At 34.0% G+C, this 21,839-nt stretch overlaps 1 protein-coding gene and 1 long non-coding RNA gene across 3 annotated transcripts in view; one reads left to right on the top strand and one right to left on the bottom strand.

The window, feature by feature from the left end:
• Positions 1 to 2,738: 2,738 nt before the first annotated feature.
• On the bottom strand, positions 2,739 to 5,639 carry LOC143203704 (uncharacterized). The gene is made up of 3 exons (XR_013007411.1): positions 5,507 to 5,639; positions 2,894 to 2,999; positions 2,739 to 2,841 (listed from the first exon to the last, which is right to left on the bottom strand). It is a non-coding gene; the product is annotated as an uncharacterized LOC143203704 (long non-coding RNA).
• Positions 5,640 to 10,904: 5,265 nt separating this feature from the next.
• Atx-1 (Ataxin 1) overlaps positions 10,905 to 21,839 on the top strand; it is a 280,299-nt gene continuing 269,364 nt past the window's right edge. For both annotated transcript variants that reach the window (XM_076415944.1, XM_076415945.1), the window contains exon 1: positions 10,905 to 11,246. The gene's annotated coding sequence lies outside the window, so the exon portion shown is untranslated. The remainder of the gene's footprint in view (positions 11,247 to 21,839) is intronic.

Genomic DNA, 21,839 nt, shown 5'->3' on the forward strand with positions numbered 1-21,839 from the left:
ATTGAATTCATTAAAGTTACTGAGGCGTGACCGTGCACTTGGTTGTTTGCTATTTCTGTTCGGGCGATTTTCGAATTACTAGTTTTGGGACTCGTAATGGACGTAACAGGAAAAAATATAATTGATAATATATTTTGTAATAGTAGTATTTTGTTTCTTACGTTGTTATTTGCTGTAAATTATCTTTTGTGTGGGAAATACTTTAATTTTTTTTGGTAATATATATGTCAGCATACTGTAAGAAAATATAAAACGGCATTGTTGTGTAATTACGTAAAGGGCACCTGATGACTCACTCGTTAATCAAGGCGGACGTGCTCTCGGGACAGGGCGATGGGAATGCTGAGATGTACACTTTTTGGATACTAAGGCCGGCGCCTTGACTGGGAATCATATAGTTTCTAACAGACTTTCGAAGAGTATCTTGTTGACGTTATTGATAGCTGAATGTTATTGCAATCACCGTTGTAATACCTTGTATATTATCAAAATAGTGACCATTATAACGCTTTGTTGAATATTTGTATTTTATTTACATTTATTGGCCGTAGGTAGTGTGTGAAGAAATACGGAGACCCCACCACAGCTAATGACATGTGGAACGGCCGCAAGATCAGGGCAGTCTTGGCAGGGGTCTGGCTTGAGAAAGAAGGAAAAGTCCTAATTTAATCTAATTAATTTGGTCGACGGTTTCATAGGCATCACGTGACTAACCTCTGACGTCACATTCTACTGGCTAATTAAATTTCAAATTAAACCAAAATGCAATTTTTCAAAACCATTTATTAATATAACATTCCATATAAATACAAATATTATACAATAACAAAAAGCTAAAATATAAGTATATAAATAAATAATAATTAAATGTGGATATAAACATGTCTGAAATTTAATTAAAAACATAGCTCCTGGCAAATATAATTAAAATTTTCTATAGCTCTTTTTCCTTATTTTATATTACTTTACTGCTATCAGTTCAAATAGGATGTATTAAAGTTTCTATCTTTTTGTTCCCTCATACTGATAGCAGAACAGCACAGCTGAAAGCCCGTGTCTGTTAATATTTTACTTACTTGTTCAACAGAAAAATCTTTTGTGACAAAATATAGCAAAATCTTTTCATATAGTACAGTCACATACCTTCAATGTCATTTTACCATCGCCCCATTTGGACACATTTTGTGTTTAAACTGTGTAATATTTTTATGATTTCTTCTGTTATATTCGAATTATGGACGAGATATGTACACAAATGCTTTATATAAATAACTGTATACGTATCAGGTACAATCAAGTCACACTCACGTCCTTAATCTAGCTAATTTGGGTTGTTTCTTCCAAGGAAAACTACGTCTGGTTTTTTATTTCCGCACATGCACTGGATACACAACACTTTTGAGGAAGAAGATACGTTATAATCAAATAATAGTGATTAAATTTAAGACCCAAAATGCTAATTCTATTTTATGTCAGACACGCAAAAAAGGCGTGGTAAACAAACTGAAACAAAGAATCGCGTTATCGAAATGAGCCAATCAAATGCCTTTGTAGGCCAATTTAAATGAACCAATAAAAAAGTGGCCTGAGAACCAGCATTGAACGGACTACGCAAAACATTTCCTTGGTTTCGCCTATTTAAGTAAAACCTCCATATATACTCTATGGTGCCAGCTTAGTGTACATCTCAGCATTTCTATCGTCTGGTCTCTATACCACGTCCGTCTCGATTAGTGAAAACAAATGCTCAAAAGTTAATCATTGGAACTTCTTCAAAATTCCAATCAAATTCTATACAACTGCTAATAGTACACTGCCGAAACACTGGCCATGACGTTACCATCTTTGTCCATTCGTATGTCCTGGACTATCTAATCTGTTCTGGTGTTATCCAAGAGTTATAACACTCCTATATTGACATGAAAATGGCGTCTCTTCTCATTTCTCTTTACATCAGTAACGACAGACCATCCATCTTCATCGGAAAGCAACCTTCAGCGGTTCCATATCCGGTTAGTGGTTAGGTAGTGTAGGAATATTCGTCTGATCGGTCGGTCGGAATGTCTGGCTGTCGATGCGATTGTTTGTCCGAACACTCACTACTATTTTTGGAAGGAATTTGCGCGAAAACAGAAAACATTGGTTGCAGAATTTATTTATTTTATAACTGATACATGTGGTCGACGGGAGAATTGACAGGATATTAGGTTAGGTACAGGAAGTACGGTAGCGCTGTCATAGTGGTACTATTACAAGGGGGTAGATAAAAGAAAAGAGAAGAGAAGAGAGTGAGACATCGTCGTGATGGTCTTTTATAGCCTGGAACTGCATGGTACCAATCCACCGGCATTGTCAACCTTTGTACTTGTACGTGAATGCGTGATGGCCCAAGGGGTCGTGGCGGTCGCCTCAGTAGTATTTTTTAGGTTAATTTTATTTTTCCATTATTCTTCAGTCATATCCTCTATGTTCCAAATACTACTAAATATTGTAAATAACTATTATTGTGAGATATAATTAACTACATAATGTGATTTCTACTTGTTAATAGTTTTACTACGATATGTTTAAGATTAAACAAATCACTTACTCATTATCTTCTTACGTGATTATGTTCCTTATTAATACTTGTATTTATCATACTTATTTGTATAGTAATGGTAATGAACATTTATCAAATAAGCGGGTGGTAATAGTACAGACACCTTAATTATCAGATATTATACATTTGTTCATAATTCTTTCGGTAAACGTATAAAGTATTGTTAGTCCTGCCATGATTTTGAATTATCATTATATATCAGTTACCGGGCTCCACTATTATTTTCTTTTTTTGTATCTCTAACAAAAGATCGGGATAGTGCGGAACAATCATCAGTCACTTCTTTATTACCCATGAAATTCTGCCAGGCCATCTAAACATTTTCTTGCCTAATTGTCTGGGTGCCATATTGTCCGATTTATGTGTTTTTATCCTTGCACTTAGATCGGCGCCTAACCTGGAAGAAGCACATACTCTCTAAACGGAAACAACTGGGACTAAAATTATATCAAATGTATTGGCTCATCGGGCGCAAATCCAAGTTATCATTAGATAACAAGGTATTGCTGTATGAGTCTATAGTCAAGCTCATTTGGGCATATGGAATCCAACTATGGGGTACCGCTAGCAGATCTAATATTTCCATCATTCAACGGTTCCAAAATAAGGCGTTGCGTGCCATTGTTGATGTTCCGTACTATATTTCATATAAAGTGATACAACGCGATATTCCCCTAGAACCTATAACGAGTGTAATTCAACGTGTTTTTGTGAAGTAATTCGAAAGTGTGTCAGTGCATCTCAACATACTCGCTAACCAGCTAAATATGCGACGTGATAGTGAAGTGCGTAGACTAAAACGTTTAACACCACCTGATCTGATTACTGGACATATGTAGACTTTAGAATAAGCTTTAGAATAAAACTAATTAATTAAGATAATATTTTATACAGAAGATTGCTTAATGAAGTGATTTTCTACATGCCATGTATATATAACATAGACCTAAGAAATACTTATTGCCAATAGGGCAGATTGTGTACTCACGAAGAGTAATAAAAAAAATTGAATCAAAATAGTTTTTAAATTTTCCGCTTATCACGTCCTTTGGTGATTTTGAGGCGCAAAACTTGGTTAACAATTTTATATAGGGGAAATAGCCAATTATCACTCATCATTTCATGATTCAGTTTAGATTAATCTGTCGAAGACAGCATGTTTTGCTTTGAATATTACACTTTTTAAAATTAATGACTTCTTATATTAGATACGCTTAGTACAATATTAATTTACAAATTAATTTATTTCTATTGTTCTGTTGTACTCTCATTCATTAATTCACAAGTAAGGTGGGTACGGGATTAATCCATCAGTATGTGTTTGCCAAATTAAAAATTAGACTAATCTATTTAAGCTATAGTTAAGAATACGCTTATACACTGATTAGTAGCTGTATTGCTTCAACATTGCTGTGATTTAGCAACCTTTTTTCATGTTTTAAGGCGAAATCTTGGATCACTCCATGTATCCATTTGATCTTGTTGACCGTTACTTGTACTTTTTCTACAGCCTTAGACAGAGATACACCTTTTGCCATGATAACTGTGTCGTCGACAAATGTTCCAAATCATGAAATAATGTTTGAGAGTAACACTAGTAGAAGCACTAATGAAAAAGATGATGATTATATTGTTTTTGGGGACTGGGCCAGCGATTAACCACATATATCAAAAATGGAATTATTCGAATCGATCGGTACGGTCGGGTTTGATCTGATTCAAAACAACAAAAAGATCTAGAATATTTAGATTTTGTGTTACATTAATAACTCTATAGTAATAATAATATTGGTGGTCTAACATACATTGGTTTTAAAATATGGAAGACCAAGGCAAACAGAATCAATTTTATTGACAGTGGGAATTTTAGGTACCAAATTTATAACACCATGGAATAGGTATTAATATATAACAAAATGTAATGATAACAAGAACAGAGACGAAAATTATTCTTGTTGTGCTAAAAGTGGTCAAGTCAATAATGAGGCTTGAGGTAACTGGTAATAATTAGATATTTTTTTATTAGTTAATAATTTAATTTTATTTTATAGCTAAGATGTAACATAGCTAAAATTTGTTGAGAGTAAAAGTCGAGAATGTGAAATTCAGAGAATCAAAGAAGAAGAAATTAGACAGCATTTTGAACGGTGTACAAGATGTAAGAACAGTGTACAGTGATACTATGAAATAATTAAATTTGCTAATAAAAGTAGACCTGGATCAAATAAATAAAATATAAAACTATCACCGACGCTCTAATGATCTAATGACAAGGAAAAGACAATGCATTATTTTATAAGATAAGTAAATAAATTAATGTTTTGTAAAAATAATGATGTATTGACTGAGATGTCTTTTAGCTTAAGTGTACGATCATCAACTCATTTTGGACTAGTAACTGTACAATATGTTAATAGAAAGCTCGAGGTAGTCAATTCATTAATGGAGTTTGAGGATCAAGAATAGTAGCGATAATATTTGGAGATTTTTAGGAGAATTTTCTGCGTTCATAACTTATATAGTGGTGGCTTTTTCGTTTGGTTTTAGCTATATCGGCTGTGTTCGATCTAAACGATTTTGGTCTTCTATATGGTAATGTTTATTTATATGGTTTTTGCAGTTCTTGTTAATTTAGATATGGTGTTTTTTAATTTTGTTTTTGTTTTCATTTTGTTCAATAATTTTTTAAATAAAATGTTTTATTTCAAAAAATTTTCAATGTTTATTTCCCGCCTTATATATAGTTTCAACATTAAATCAATTATTTATCATATTTGTGTATTTTTATAAATAAAAAATAATGATGATGTGTAATATGATGTTTTTATAAAAATAGAATAGCTGGACATTCAATACTTTTTAAATAACATGTGTTATTTCCAAAATTCTATCATTTTTATTTACCTTCTGAACCTATTTCCTTCCTAGAACCTTCTAAACTCGGATTAATCTCTGTTTTCAAATTAAATGGAGCCAATATGCACATGTGCCAAAATCGGAGATGTTGTGTAGTAACATATTCTCGCATATCTTCGTCTGTTATCACGAATAAAAAAATCTGAAACTGAAATAGTAATTACTATTTTAATTTTTTGACTATCGTCTGTTTTCAGTTCTAGCTAAACATATTTTGCCCAGCTATGACAACTACCACATTATGGCCATAGGATTCAGTCGAAGGAAAATTAAATACTCGTTAATATTAACAGGAAAGTTACCACCGTCTTATGCACAGATGATGTTACTGATTAGTCAGTGTCCGTAACTGGAACACGATACGAATTCTCTAGCCGGTTGGACTTTGACGACCGACTCGAACCGAAACAACAATGGCCGGGAGAGGCGCGTATCATCTTTTTTTCGCGTTCTAGACGCGCCACGAGAGACCCACATAAACAATTGCGATTTTTTAAGTTCGCCGCTCGTCATTTCCTGGAATCATATCTGGTTCTGGCGAAGTAATTAAGGCGAATGCAATAAATTAAGCTGTAATTGTATTCGGTCGACGGATAATTTACTATTATATTAGCGTTTTTAGCGTTGGGATTTCCCGGAACGGCCGTTGGTACACACAGATACATACTCGCATAAACACGGCCGCCGTTAATTTAGAGATGGTTTTTTTGCGATTAACACTTTTTAACTCAAAATTCGGCCCCGGATAGTTTACCATTCTGAGCTCATTTATATTTATGTGCCGGGTTCTCAGATGCGAAATTGATAACGGGACGTTTACAAGGCGTAAATGAACGATTTACCTACATGGTGTTTATACATCTAATCGCAATAGGTGGCTTTATACCGTTAGATTTTTATCGAACTTAGATTTTTAACAAAAAAAAAAACGTTTCAAAATAAAATATTTACATAATTATCGTTGTAATAACTAAATAAGAATAAACAAAGTTATTTAATTACTATACGTATTTTATATTCTACTATATACACACAATTTAGCTTAATACCTACCTAAACCTATTTATCTATTTAACAGATTAACTAAAAAGTTCCTGGTCTGCCATAGTAAAACACATATTTTGGGCAAAATTAGTTTTTTTTTTATTTAACATAATTCCCTTCAAGAGTGATACACTGATTATAGCGACACTCCAACATTTCGTTACCATTTTTATGGTACGATTTGTTCTTTGCTTCCAAATAGGTTTCAATTTCGGCGATCACGTCTTCATTCGACGAAAATTTCTTCCCAGCGAGCATTCTTTTGAGATCTGAGAACAGGAAATAGTCGCTGGGAGCCGGATCTGGAGAATACGGTGGATGAAATGGAAACAACTGGAAGCTCCATTCATGGAATTTTGCCATCGTTTTCACTGACTCGTGACAGGGTGCGGTGTCTTGGTGAAGTAGCACTTTCTTTTTTTGAAATGGGGCCGTTTTTCGGCGATTTTGTCCTTCAAACGGTCCAATAATGCTATGTAATAGTCGCTGTTGATGGTCCTTTCTTTTTCAAGGTAGTCAATGAAAATTATTCCATGCGCATCCCTAAATACAAACGCCTTAACCTTGCCGGCCGACTGTTGCGTTTTCCCACGCTTTGGAGCGGTTTCATCGTGCGCACTCCACTCGGATGGCCGTCAATTGGATTTCGGAGTGAAATGATGAAGCCATGTTTCATCCACTGTCACATATCGACGGAAAAACTAGGGTTTACTACGTTTGGTCGCCTTACAATCTTCAAACACTGCTCGGAATCATAAACTCTTCATTGTTTTTGGTCAAAAATGAGCTCGCGCGTCACCCACTTTGCAGAGAGCTTTCTCATACCCAAATATTCGTAAATTATATGATCCACACGTTCAGTTGATATCTTTAGAGTGTCTGCTATTTCTGTCCTTCAAAATCATTTTGTGGATTTTTACAATGTTTTCGTCGGTAACAACCTTTTTTGGACGTCCACTGCATTCACCGTCTTCGGTGCTCATTTCATCACTTCTAAACTTAGCATACCAATCCTTGATGGTTGGTTTTCATGGGGTAGTATCCGGAAACTCGGCATCAAGCCAAGTTTTTGCTTGAACAGTATTTTTTCCCTTCACAAAACCAATATTTTATCAACACGCGAAATTTCTTTTTATCCGTTTATTTCACAATAACAAAAGTTGCTTCACTCAAAATGCTATAATAGACAAACTAATGATCCGGCGGCTGTCAACTTAATACACGCATCTGTTAACGATTAGTGCTAACTAAAAACATATGGATTTAATTCTAGTAGCCCCATCTATGTGTCAGGCCGGGGACTTTTTAATTGACCTGTTAGATACATTTTTAGGCGGTCATAACGATGAACAAATTGTGAACAAATGCTTAACTACAATCTTTAGGTTGCATAATGAATCTAAAACTACATTGTCTTCATTCCTACCTCGACTACTGTGCCATAGCTTTTTGTAATTTGTACCGCTCTGTATGTGGGGCCTCTCGTTAACTGTACTTCTCAATTTAGAAAATTGTTAATACAATATTTCTTTAAAATATGCTTTAATATAATTAATATATATATATATATATATATATATATATATATATATATATATAGATATATATATATATATATATATATATATATATATATATATATATATATATATATATATATATATATATATATATATATATAAAGAAATGTTGAAATGGTAACGAGAATGTGAAAGTTTCTTTTAAATTGCCATCAATGGTACAATAAAACGAATATTGCAGATCAAGCGAAAAAAAGTAAAATAGTAAATGGTACAATTGTCCAATATGTTAAGCAACCAGAGTAGCAAAAAGTTTAAACAATAGTTCAGTATCAATGAATAAAAACAAACAAATACGAATAAGAAATAGTTTAAAACTAATTATTAGATTGTAACCATTTTTTGTGACTTAAAGTTAAGAGAATAAAATCGATTTTGTAGATTTGCAAAAATTTAGAGTAAAATTGAATTTAACTACTATACGTTATTATAATATTACCGGGGTAATTGTTGCTGAGTAATTATCCATGAGACCTTGTTCTTTCGAGCATTGTGAAATTGTGCAGTTACAGAACAGATTGCAACAATTAGTTGTAATAGTTTGTTATTTATGGAAATTGAAAAATACAAGTTAAGGTATAATGAGTTAAAATGTTGCTGGTAGTGTTGTGTTCTTAATTGGAAGCAGCAATATATCAATAAAATAATTGTCTCAGTGATGTGGCCATTCAATTGGTTTTTTTTTCATATATATATATATATATATATATATATATATATATATATATATATATATATATATATATGCTTTATAATGCTTTATCTACTTTACACTTGTGATATACCACAAATGGAAAATATCACAATGGCTACATTTGCTGATGATACTGCAAGCTGTCGGAGACAATAGTGAAAAAGCCTTACGAAAATTACAACAGGCAAGTGACAATATAAATAATTGGACACAAGCTGGAAAATAAGAATTAATGAAAGTAAATCTCTACATGTACAGTTCACCTATAAACAGACCGTACAAGCACCAATAACATTAAATAACATTATCATTCCATATAGCAACAACGCTAAATATCTCGGAATGAATCTCGATGCAAAACTTCGCTGGAAGGAACGTATAAAGAAGAAAAGAAAAGAACTGGAATTGAAATATAGGAAAATGTACTGGCTAATTGGAAGAAAATCACAATTATCAGTACATAACAAATTGCTATTATATAAGCAAATATTGAAACCTTTATGGACATACGGAGTTCAATTATGGGGATGTTCTGCAAAGAGTAACATTAATAAAATACAAATTTTTTAGAACAAAGTCCTGAGAGGTATTGTGGGTGCACCCAAATACTATAGGACTGATTACCTACATCGAGACTTTCAGATACCCACAGTCAGTCAAGACAACAACATTTCAATAACACTTTTGTAGCATGATTTATATTTTGTCTCAAAATAGGCTTCAGTTTCAACGATAATCTCTTCATTCGAGCGATATTTCTTACAGGTGAGCATTTTTTGAGGCCTGCAAACAGTCGTTAGTCGCTGGGAGGCAAATGTGGTGAATACGGTGAATGTTGAAGTAATTCGAAGTTCAATTCATGTTGTTTTGCCATTGTTTTGATTGGCTTGTGATACGGTACGTTGTCTTGAGGAAACAAGATATTTTTCTTTGCCATATCGACCAATAATGCTATAGAATATTCACTGTTAGTCGATGAATATTACACCACGCATATAGCAAAATACCGAGACCATAACCTTTCCAGCCGATTGTTGTGCTTTCTGATGCGTTTTGATTACATAGTGAAGTGATGGATCCATGTTTCACCTATTATCACATTTCGATGCAAAAATTCGGGTTTATTACGCTTGATCATCTTCAAGTACTGCTCCAAATCATCAGCTCGTCGTTATTTTTAGTCAAAAGTAAGCTCGCGCGGCATCCAGTTTGCACAGGGCTTTCTAATACCCAAATATTCGTGAATGATATGATGTACACCTTCAGTTGATATCTTTAGAGTGTCTGGTATTTCATTCAATTTCAATTTACAGTCATCCAAAATCATTTTGCGGAATTTTTAAATGTTTTCGTCGGTAATGACCTATTTTGGGCGTCTACTGCGTTCACCGTCATCGGTGCTCATTTCACCACGTCTAAACTTAGCATACCAATCCTTGATGATTGATTTTCCTGGGGCTGTGCCCGGAATCTTAGCATCAGGCCAAATTTCTTTTCATCCATTTTTTTCACAATAACAAAAGTTGCTTCACTCAAAATGCTATAATTTGCAAACTAATAATCCTACAGCTGTCAAATTTATACACTCAGCTTTTGAGGGTTAGGGCTAACTAAAAAACATATCAATTTAATTCTGGTAGCGCCATCTATATGTAAGGCCGGGGCCTTTTCGATTGACCTGTTATTGATCTTTTAACGACTTGTTTGATATTTTAGAATTTACGGTTTACACTTATAATAATATTAAAATTGTAATAATTTTTTGAAAACTGGTATATTGGCTCTTTATTATGGACGCTATTTAGTTGATCGTTTAAATCGCGACACCAAATACTCCAGGTTCTACCCTGGTAACGTTCCGCCGCCAACGTCGTCGTCGTTCGACAGCCTCTCCTCTGGCAGGGCCCTCCTCGCGCTCTCCCCCTTGCACGGGCCTGGCAAACGGCCTGCTCGTTCCTGACATCGGCGGCCGGACGACCGCCACCGCCGCCAACATGGCCGACTGGCCGTAGTAGTAGTCCCCCCCACCCGGGGCGCGTAGTAACGTAACGTAGTAACGAACAACGTCGAGATCCCAGGCAGCGTACGCAAGGTTGACTTGATCGTCGCGTGTTTGTTTTGTCGCGGCCGCCCCACTCTACGCTACGCGCGCCCATACGAATTCGCGCGCGCCAGTGTTTTGTTTTGGACGTTCGTCGTTTTTCTTCGCTTTCTTCTTCTTCTTCTTCTTGCCGTTGTTCCGTTCGCGTTTTCGCGCGGAATGGGGCTCGGGTCCTGACCGGATCGACCTGAAGAATAGCCGGCGTCGCTCGGACCTTCGGGCACGACCAACCGGAGGTTGTTGTTAAATGACATTATACCCTCGGAAAGAAAACACCAACAAAAAAGCTCTCTGGTCGCTTGCAACACGGTAAGATATGAAGAATTTGGTTTGTCTCAGTGAAGAATCCACACTAAAAATAATTTTAATTACGGGGGTATTCTAGTCTAGTGGCATATTTTTAGAACTTTACCAAAAAATTTACCATCCACTTTTCACTAGATGTTTATGAATGCTTAAAGAATATATGACTTATAGATCAGTTTCAACTGATATACAACAGATGGTGTCATTCTGTATTATATCACATCGGGTACATTTGTAACCAACTTCATGTGCCTCACATAGTGAATGTATCATTTCGTCCAAATGTGAACAACACATGTTTCCCGAGCATTGAAATTTGCGGTATTGTTTACTTAATTACTTCAGTTTGAATAAAACGGGGACTGAAGGACATCGAATGCTGTGCGATGCTTATGACAACTAGCTTTACCGATTTCAACATGTGAATGCCGTTTCGCAAAGTCGCGTTTTTCACACCGAAAACAAAGAGATTTCTGGACAGGCAAAAAAAATACGATGAGAATTTGAAGGCATCACTCAATGAAACGGTCATTGGGGACCACTCTCAACTACAACTAATGTGTTTGATGCGAAAAACTGACCAAAGGCACAGCAATGTTATTCTTCAGCATTACAACGCTCGACGTTCAAGCAACATGCAACATCAGTAAAAACAAACTTGGAACACACCGTATTCTGCAAATCTTTCTACTACTGATCATTACTTGATTCAACATATGAGTTGGGACCTGTCATCTTATGAAGTTACTAAAGAATGCGTACATTCCCTGAGAGATGGGAAAGAGTAACGTCTATCAATGGACAATACTTTTAATGAAATATATTGCACTGATCATTCACAATAAAGCGAAAAAGTGAAAAAAAGGTAATTTATGGGCCTAATACATCAAAGAAAATAAAGCTAAAAAATTCAAAATTCAAAAAGCTACACACTGATAAAATAAGGAGTGTCTCCAAAAAGTGAAATACAATCGACCTTTCATAGTTGATACCTTCTTAGTCATCTGAAACAAAGGAAAAAGTCCAACAGTCGTAATCTAGAGAATTGGTGTTATCGTGCATTATGCACCAAAAATGTCAAACACATTTTTTTCACCAAGTTACGGCTGTTTGAAAAACCAACAAATGTTTTTGTTTGGTTATGTTTTTAAATATAGTAAAAATCCAAATTTTGTAATTATAGAGTAAATCGTTTCAGTAGAACTTGAGATACCATGTCAACCGTCTCGAAAAAAGTACTTTCGAGCAACACACGTTTAAAGTTTCGTTTTTAGATGTCGCGTTACTAAAACATTTATACCTCCGAAAATAATTTTAATATTAAACAAATAATGTTAGCGGTATATTCCCGAATGTGTTAAGTAAGGGAAAATTATAAAAAAATCGATTTTTTAAAATTCGTAGACTAGAATAAGGCCCCCTTAAGCCGCAAGTCATTGTTAAAATAAAAGAAAATCGACTTATGTCGTTAATAATAGAACAATGATCGCTATTGTTCTAGTTTCTGTTTTATTATTATTCGTTTATTTATTTGAACTGACTTGATCTGGCTCTGACTAGAGTCGATCTAGATCTCTGTAAATTATTTGAGATATAACTCGAGTTCTAATAGAGTAACGAGATGTTGTTGTGTGACCAAAGAGCGGACAGTGTTTCGTCTATTAATCGTAGTTTTTGGGACATAATGAATGTTATTAAATTTCATTTAAATTTGCGACATTATTATCTAGAATATGATGATTTAAATACTCAGTTCAAGACAATTTTATCAGTATATTATACTTGCAACTCTACGAAAAATGGATTCGTAGAGTGTCGAAGTTTTCAACGGAATGTTCCAACGGATGAAATGCATTGTACTGACCAGGGAAGGTTATTGCGATATTTTATATGTATGGGCGCATTATCATCTTGGAAAATCGTAGGATTTTGCCAACAATATGCTAATCATACTAAGAACTTCATCATTGATCATGTAGAGATATTAACTCTCTGTCAGTGATGTGAATAAGAAGACCAGTTGACTACGTTACTGTCATTCACGTATCACTTGTTCCATATAATGACGGAACCTTCCCCATGCTTGACTGTAGGAAGCAGGCAGTCTGAAACAGTATCAAGATAGACTATTTTTTTATCTTGTGATAAATATATAAACATTATAGGCGATATATTCACTACGTATTGGTATATTGTTGTATTCAGTATCGGTAAAATATATTACGACTTTTAACTTTATCAAATTGGTGAGCATTTTCTGATTGTATCATCTCTATCTTTAGTATGTTAAAGACTTCATAGATTATTAATTTATAATTGACTAATTTCTTGTGGTCTTAAATGGTAAGGATAATGTAAGTCAGTTCGGTGTTCAGTACGAAGCATCTATCGTACGTCTTCACGTATCCATTTATCAATTTTCAAATAATAATGAATAGTTTTTCTAGTATTGCCATTGGTAATACACAGATATATATACAAGATATATAAACAAAAACAAAATTAATGTAACTATTTTAACGTTAATTAATGGTATAATGCTTTATATTGTTATGCTTTAACTTTTGAAGCAATTTTGTTGTATTGACATTGATGTAGCTGAACAGGATTCATCATGCTTTAGTTTCTTAATCCTAGTATTAGGTGCTTGCATGCATTTTGATCAGTGATATCTATTGGCGAAACTGATTGAATATTATTGATGTAAACAACTGTTAAACTACTTAAAATGATATTTTTTCATTTAGTTTTATATAGTTGTTCGGAGACAATGAATTCGAAGACTGATTGGACGAAAAGTCAGCTCGAACTCTTGAATAACTGTCAGACAGCATAGCAGTTGGTGAACCAACTGTTTTCAGACGTTTACGTAGGATGCCAATAGCATCTACTTCAGCAAATTGACTGAAACTGCAATTTCGATCCGTCTCGGCATCGCGCTTTCATTCCTTTCCAGGCAACAAACTGTGAATATAAATGCTTTCAAGAAATATCAGAAATAACGAACAACAGGCGTAAAGTCTTCATTTTGCATTACAGCGTTCAGTATGTGGTTGCAAGAGTTGTCAAGGATCAGCGTACTCACCAGACTAGATTAGTGTGGCGGACACACGCTAGATGCTGAAGAAGTACTAAAATTGATGTCACTGTTAAACCTAGTTCGTTCTTTCGACGCCAGACGGTCAGAATGAAGGGAAAGAATTGTTGAAAATGATGAGCATATTTTGATTAATGTCTAGTATGGAAATGTTTCTCAATAAATACCTTTTTAAAGCCAAAAAACTGACAGGATACATGCAAGCACCTCTTATCCCCGAAAGGAAATTGATTTATCATATAATCTTTGAAAGTATTGGTAACTTTTCGATACTGTAATAACTCTCGCGTATTCTCTATTTACGTATTAAACCGTTCGATATATATTATTGTAATCTACTACAATCAGGATCGTTGCTCGATCAGCAGGAAGTCAACGATGAACCTGCCGTTGGATTTGGTCAAACGAAAGTCGCAATTAGACGCGGAAAAGTAATGGGATGTATACATTATGCATTTATGAAATTAATGAGAACGGCCCAATCAACTGGAAATACGCTTATTACGATTTACTGGTGGAAAACGTAATGCAATAATGGACGCAAACTAGTTTTTCTACTCTAGAAATGTACGCACAATGTTTATTAGTTGTTTCCTTTTTTCTGCATGGGTGGCTTTTTAGTAATCGTTAGCTAACGTCCTGATCGGGTGGTTTAACATACTAAACGATTTCATTTTTACGCTCGGACATAATTAATCGGCGTCTATTGGACGTTCTTGCGAAACGAGAACTTTGAAATCTGCCACTTTTTATTTGGATTTCTGGGATTTTTAACGTCGATCTTTTATTCCCACATTATTTTCATATGCCATGTTAGTTATGCCTTCAGCTGTCATTATTTACTCATATAAATTACACAGGTCTGCAACCAAAATGCTTTGAGTATTTTCAGCTAAGTATGTTGGAAACGAAAATAATATGGAAAAAGTGCAAAATGCAAAATTATTGTAGATATAAGGATTTTTTTAGTTTTTTATTACATGTTTATGCTTGTCGTCTTCGCTCACAGAGGAAATAAGGGATTTTATTTTATACTAACTCTTAGTCAGAATTTATATGTGCTTTCATTAATGCTTTTACAATTTTAAAATCCTAAGTAGTATTTTCTTCCCAATAAAGACAGATTACAAGCCAAGACAACAAGCATAAACATGTAATCTGCTCAGGTTGCATGCGCTCACCAGAAGTCAAAGGGTGTTTAATATATTTTTTGCCTACAGGACTGATATAACTCGAAACTCTTTCACATTGACTTTGAAAATACGTATTCCAACCGAATGATATAGAATCTATAATACGTGTAAATTCTGTCTATCAGCCCGATGAAGCTGTAAATCTTTTATCTCTAATGGAAGTTATCACAGAAATTGACAACAATCTCAAACCTAAAAAGGCTCTTGGGATTGATGATATTTCACCTGGCTTATTGAAAGAGCTGCTACGAAAAGCAATAATCATGTTGACATATATATTTATTGCCTTATGAGACTGAAACGTGTTCCGAAATGATTTAAGGTTGCTCGAACAATTTATACTTAAAAAACCTGACAAATCGGCAGAACAAGTTCGATCTTACAGGTCTGTTTCGCTGCTATCAAAGATATTTGGGAAACTGCTGTTAAAATGTATTAAACTATTTACAGAAGTACCGGATTTCTAGTTTGGATTTCGAAATAATCACTCGACAATCGACCAAGTACACAGAGTAATAGCGGTTGTCGAAAAGGCATCCGAAGAAAAGAAATACTGCCCTGTAATATTCCTGGAAGTCCCACAAGCTTTTGACCGGGTGTGGCATTTGGGAATAATCTACAAAATGACTGCTAACGGGGAATTTCTGTCGACTACTGGAATTATATCCTTTCGAAAGAACATTTAGGGTCTTGTATAAAGGGGCACTCTCAATAGTTAATCCTATTTCGTCTGGAGGTCCACAGGGTAGTGTCTTGGGACCACTCCTGCATACTGCTGATATCCCAACGACAAAAGAAACAGTACTCGGAATATTTGCCGACGATACAGTTATCGTGGCAAAAGATGTCTCTCTGTCTAACTGTAGAACAAGTACTACAGCTGAATATATCGGAATACATCTCGATAGTAGGTTAAATTGGAAACATCATCATCATCACAGGGTTAGACAAAAAGCAGAGAAGAACTTTAACTAAAATCGAAGAGATTGGTTTATCAGTCGATCATAAAGCCAATTAGGACCTTCGAAATTATGGGGTTGTATTAAAACATCAAACCAACTAGCGATCCAACGCACCCAAATAATGTTCTACGATTAATTATCAATGCTTATCGATACGTAACCAACGAAGAGCTACGCGATGACCTCGAAATCGAATGGATATACGAAGTTATCCAACAATTCCTCTTAAAGCATGAAATGAGTTTGTTAAGTCACAGTGAAAGCAATACAGCTACTAAGTTTGAAGCGAGCGAAACCACACGAACTTGTTTAGTTTATAAGTGTACTCTTAACTTAGCTCTTAATTCTTAACTATAGCTTAAGTGGTTTAGTTTTATTTTAATTTGGGAAATACATAATGATGTACTATTACTAATTGTACTAATTTGTAAATTAAGATTATACTAAGCGTGTCTATTGTAAGATGTAATTAATAAAAAGAGAATGAAAGATGAATTTTTCTTTTGTCATAAATCAATTGAAAAACTTTAGATGTTTTCAGAATTATATAAAAGGCCCAATTGATTTAATTGGAATAAGAATTTATTGCAAGCTTTTATATGCTTTCGGGGTAAGTTATATGGCTCGGTGAATGGAGGTAAAACGAAATGAAACTGTGATGTTTACATTATGTGACCGTTATTTATTGAGTAATATAAAAAATGTAGAAAATACAACATAGATAAAACGGATGGCAGCATTGTTACCTGTTGGCGAGGCTTGGCCAGTCGATGGTGGCATGTCTAAACCAAACGATGGGCGAGTACTGAATGATTGGAAATACCCTTCAATAACATCCCAGATAAACGTCTTGGGGTTGCCAGCTATTCGTTATCGGGTTCTAGTTAGCGCTGCTGGCAACCCGCCCATGTTCAACATCTGGGATTATATTTCTGGGTACATTGTTGACCGTTATTCCACGATGAAAAATTTGACATATCTCAAGGTTGCTACAAGCTCTTAGTTAACACAAATAAGATGGATGGCTATTGATTTGCTAGGATAGCTTTGTGAGCTTTATGGGTATTATATTTTTTATATTATATTTAACATTTAGGACAATACTGGGAGAAGTAATGGGTCATAATTAATAAAGCAATGTTGTTTCCTTTTTGGAGCTTTTTGTAATCGAATATAATGACGATCCTTAAGCGATTCTTCAATTTTTAAGAATAAGGTATTTTTGTGCTTAGCAATAATATTGTATTTATATATTTTGTGTTTTTGGTGTTATATTATGCAATTGGGTGCTTAGGTTCTTTATAATTGTTTTCAGGACTACGATTTAAATAAAAATTGTAAATATTGATATAGATATAACAAAAATATTCCTTTTCCAAATTCTTATTTAAACTACAGTCAATAATAGTAATATTAGATTCAAAATATCAAATCCATTTTCATTCTTCTTGTTCTTTTCTGTTGTGGATATTAAAATTCAGTATAATATAACATATTTATAAATTAATCATTTCTGAACCATATGTAATAACGAGGGTTACCAATAATTGACGTGTTTAATATGTTAAATTATTTAAAATATATATTTTAAATGTTAATAATATAATATAATTCAATAATATTATGAAATATATTTATATTGTTTCTAATATAAATAAATTCTTATTCACTAGACATTTTTATATTGGATTAATTAATTATATGCAAATTTATGTAGGAAATATATTTGTATGTTAACATAACATTTTATATGTTTATATATAGCAATAATCTAACAATTGTTATTTTTTAGTCGCAATTCTTGGAGTTTTAAAATACAAAACCAAAAAAAGACCATATATGTTTCCTGTGGTTTTTTATACGTTTTATGTAACAAAAAATACCTGATTACTAGAATCGTAGATTAAAAGAAACATTAACTGTTTCTAAACAATGTTATTATTTAAAAATAGCGCCTATTAATAGTCAAATAGTCACCATTGTTCTACGTCCTAGACTATTCCTAGATTATTATGAATTTTTCACTTTATAATTAAGTGGATTATACATAATTTTAATAGGTGAGATCTTATGCATATGCATATTTGGACGGTAATTGTTTAAAAAATAACAAGGAAGGGGGCATACATTATTCAGATTTTATTGTAGATTTAAATGTAGTAGGGAACTTTGAATGTTTTGAATTAAATAATGAAACTTTACGTTATTGTTATATCATTTTATTTGCTGTTACCACTGGTTTTACGGTTCCACATCATATTAAAAACAGGTCAATTAATAAGTTTTTTTTTATTGAATATAATTCCCTTCAAGGATGATACACTGCTTTTAGCGACCCTCCAACTTTTCGATATCATTTTTGTAGTACGATTTGTCCTTTGCTTCAAAATAGCCCTCAGTTTCGGCGTTCACCTATTTATTCGACGAACATTTCTTCCCAGCGAGCATCCTTTTGAGATCTGAGAACAGGAAATAGACGCAGGGGGCCAGATCTGGAGAATACGGATGATGAGGAAGCAATTCGAAGCCCATGGATTCATGAAGCTGTTGCATGCATAGATTTTTGCCATTGTTTTCAGTGACTTGTGACACGGTACATTCTCTTGGTGAAGCAGCACTTTCTTTTTCTTCAAATGCGACCGTTTTTCGGCGATTTCGTCCTTCAAACGGTCCAATAACGTTATGTAATAGTCGCTGTTGATAGTCCTTCCTTTTTCAGGGTAGCCAATGAAAATGATTCCATTGGCATCCCAAAATACAGACGCCATAACCTTGCTAGCCGACTGTTGCGTTTTCCCACACTTGTCCATCGGGAAATTTATATAAGAGAACATCCCACAAAATGCAAAATATTTGGGTCTTTTTCCTTGGATCTTAATTTAATTCGGTAGAAATACACCTGGACCAGGCGTAGATAACTCGCAGCAAAGTCTGTAGTTTGAATTGCCTATCTGGGGATATGGTATTTAATTTTGAATCACAGAAAGCAACAGTAATACAGAAATATTGGAAAGCATCAGCAATAGAAATATGTATCTGGATCGTGGTGTATGAAGAATAAAGCAGGAAATACTACATTATAACATAAAGTACCAGAGGCGGTAACATACAAACGGGCTGGCATTGACACCGAGTGTAATAAGTGGACAAGACAAGATAAGACGGACAAGTGAAGCTCAAGACATACGACATCCCCAGGCTCAGCACATATTCTTGTAGAGTGATGGGAGCTACACCCATAATTCGAAGCTGACTCATTAAAAAAAATGCAGTAACAAACAATTTATAAGATGGACAAGATAGGGGTTTGTTGTTCTGAAACAAATTACCATCAGAGAAGGCAAAAAAGAGAAGCTCAAAGCTGTTTTAATAAATTTACCCTATTTACCTTGGTCATATCTATAGTAGTACCACTTAATCTATCAGCTCTTGATTTAGTGATTCTATTACCAGGTATTTCATTTACTATTACTGTAAATATCAGTTATTAGGAAATTAGGAATGAAGAATTCCTGAAAGCGCTTGTCAAACCACTTTATAAAAACGTTTTTTTATGATATCAATATTTATGCAATATTTTAATTATCTATTGATGTAGTATTTATCCCGTACTTGTGGGTTGATGAAAGCACAACACTGTAAATTAAGTATTTACAATTAATTAAAAGAAATACGCTGGTATATAGTGTTCTGCCACCAATTCCTTTAATTTATTAATAGTTAAGTACAATATATTTCAAATTAAATAAACCCTGATATATGTATTTGCATATAATAATATATTCAACGCAAAACTGCATATATTAACACTGTTAATGGTAAATGGTAAATTAAGGTCAACATTGTAGGTATCTTATTAATAAATCAGTTTTATTTCAGCCGTTTATTATAATATAATCTTTTGTTGGGCCGATAATATATTACCTCGTAATAGATGGTAAAAATACAAGTCACTGTATATATGTATACCGTTTATTGAGATTTATTCACGATGAATCTCCGACTAAGTACAGATGTTTGACATTTGATCGGGGATGTCAAAACAACCACGATGAGCGCCGCCGCGGAAATTACGATTCTAACTAAATTCAATTCCGCGTCCCAGGTTTGCGATTTATTTAAAAGTTCGCCTGCTGTTTTATCGTTTTGTTTAATAGAACATTACTTTGGCTGTTAAGTAGTTAGTTAATTGGAAGTAACGTAAGTTATGTAGACATAACGAGACATTTTGGTTGCGATTTTAATGATTTTTAACCGACCTCAAAAAAGGAGGAAGTTCTTCGTTCAGATTTATGTATATGTCTATTATGTACAGTCTATTCGAAGTTTTTTGTACATCATCAAAATGTTTAATGTATTACCTGCCTCAATTTGTAAATTCGTTTTGGAATCAGACAATATTTTCCTTCTCATTTTATTCTAGTTAAAAAGAGACACAATGCTGTCTGATTATTTCTAAGAGGTAAACGAATGAGCCTGTCAAAGTCGTCCGCTTGTCATACGTATGCAAAATTCTTGAAAGCAGTTGTGATGAGAGGTTATAACTCTAACCGATAGACTATTGTGGCTGTATATCTAGCTGTAGTTTTTAAATATACTATAATGTTAAAATAAATTTTATTTGATAAAATTTTTGTTCAATTATTTTATTTAGATTAGAATTTTATTCTATGTCAAAGCCAAACTGAACTAAAACTCAGAGTTGATGCGACAATATTGCGACGTTTTGATGTCACCAATTTAGATGATGTATGATTTTCGAAATAATTTTTTATTCGAAAGAGTGCACTTCCAAGGTGGCCCTATTGAAACCACCCACATCAGGATCTGGTTGGGGCAGGGGGGAAATGGAAACCTCAAATTCTTCAGGCACGTACACAGTTTTCCCATATTTTTTTTATCTGAAATATATTTTTGTATGATGTTATTGCTGAACTGATATGACGGAAAATCGGAAGTGGTTCAGTGTAAGAGCCATTCAGTTTGTTTTTTAAGCACTAACTATATTCTATAAGAAGGCGTAGAAATATGGCCGGCAACTGTTTCACATGCGGAGGTCGCGGGTTCGATTCTCGACGGCGGCAACAACCTTTTGTTGTTCTAGTTTGATTAGAACATTTATCAAATCACCTAGACCACTAGGTAGCTGATACCGGGGTCTGAAGCGTTCCTTATTTTCAATCATTGTTTTTTATTCCTATTTTTTCTCATACGGGCTGCACCTTTACTTGGCCCACCCATTGTAATACCTAATAAAACAACTGCCTAAGTTATTGAGTAAATATGTAACACTAAAACGAGAAAAATAAAATATTTTTAACAAAAAAATCGAACTGGCTTCAAA

The sequence above is a fragment of the Rhynchophorus ferrugineus genome, unplaced genomic scaffold (assembly GCF_030347505.1).
Source record: "Rhynchophorus ferrugineus isolate W39M unplaced genomic scaffold, kcgeb_rfMv2 rfM10, whole genome shotgun sequence".
Classification (NCBI taxonomy): Eukaryota; Metazoa; Arthropoda; class Insecta; order Coleoptera; family Curculionidae; genus Rhynchophorus; species Rhynchophorus ferrugineus.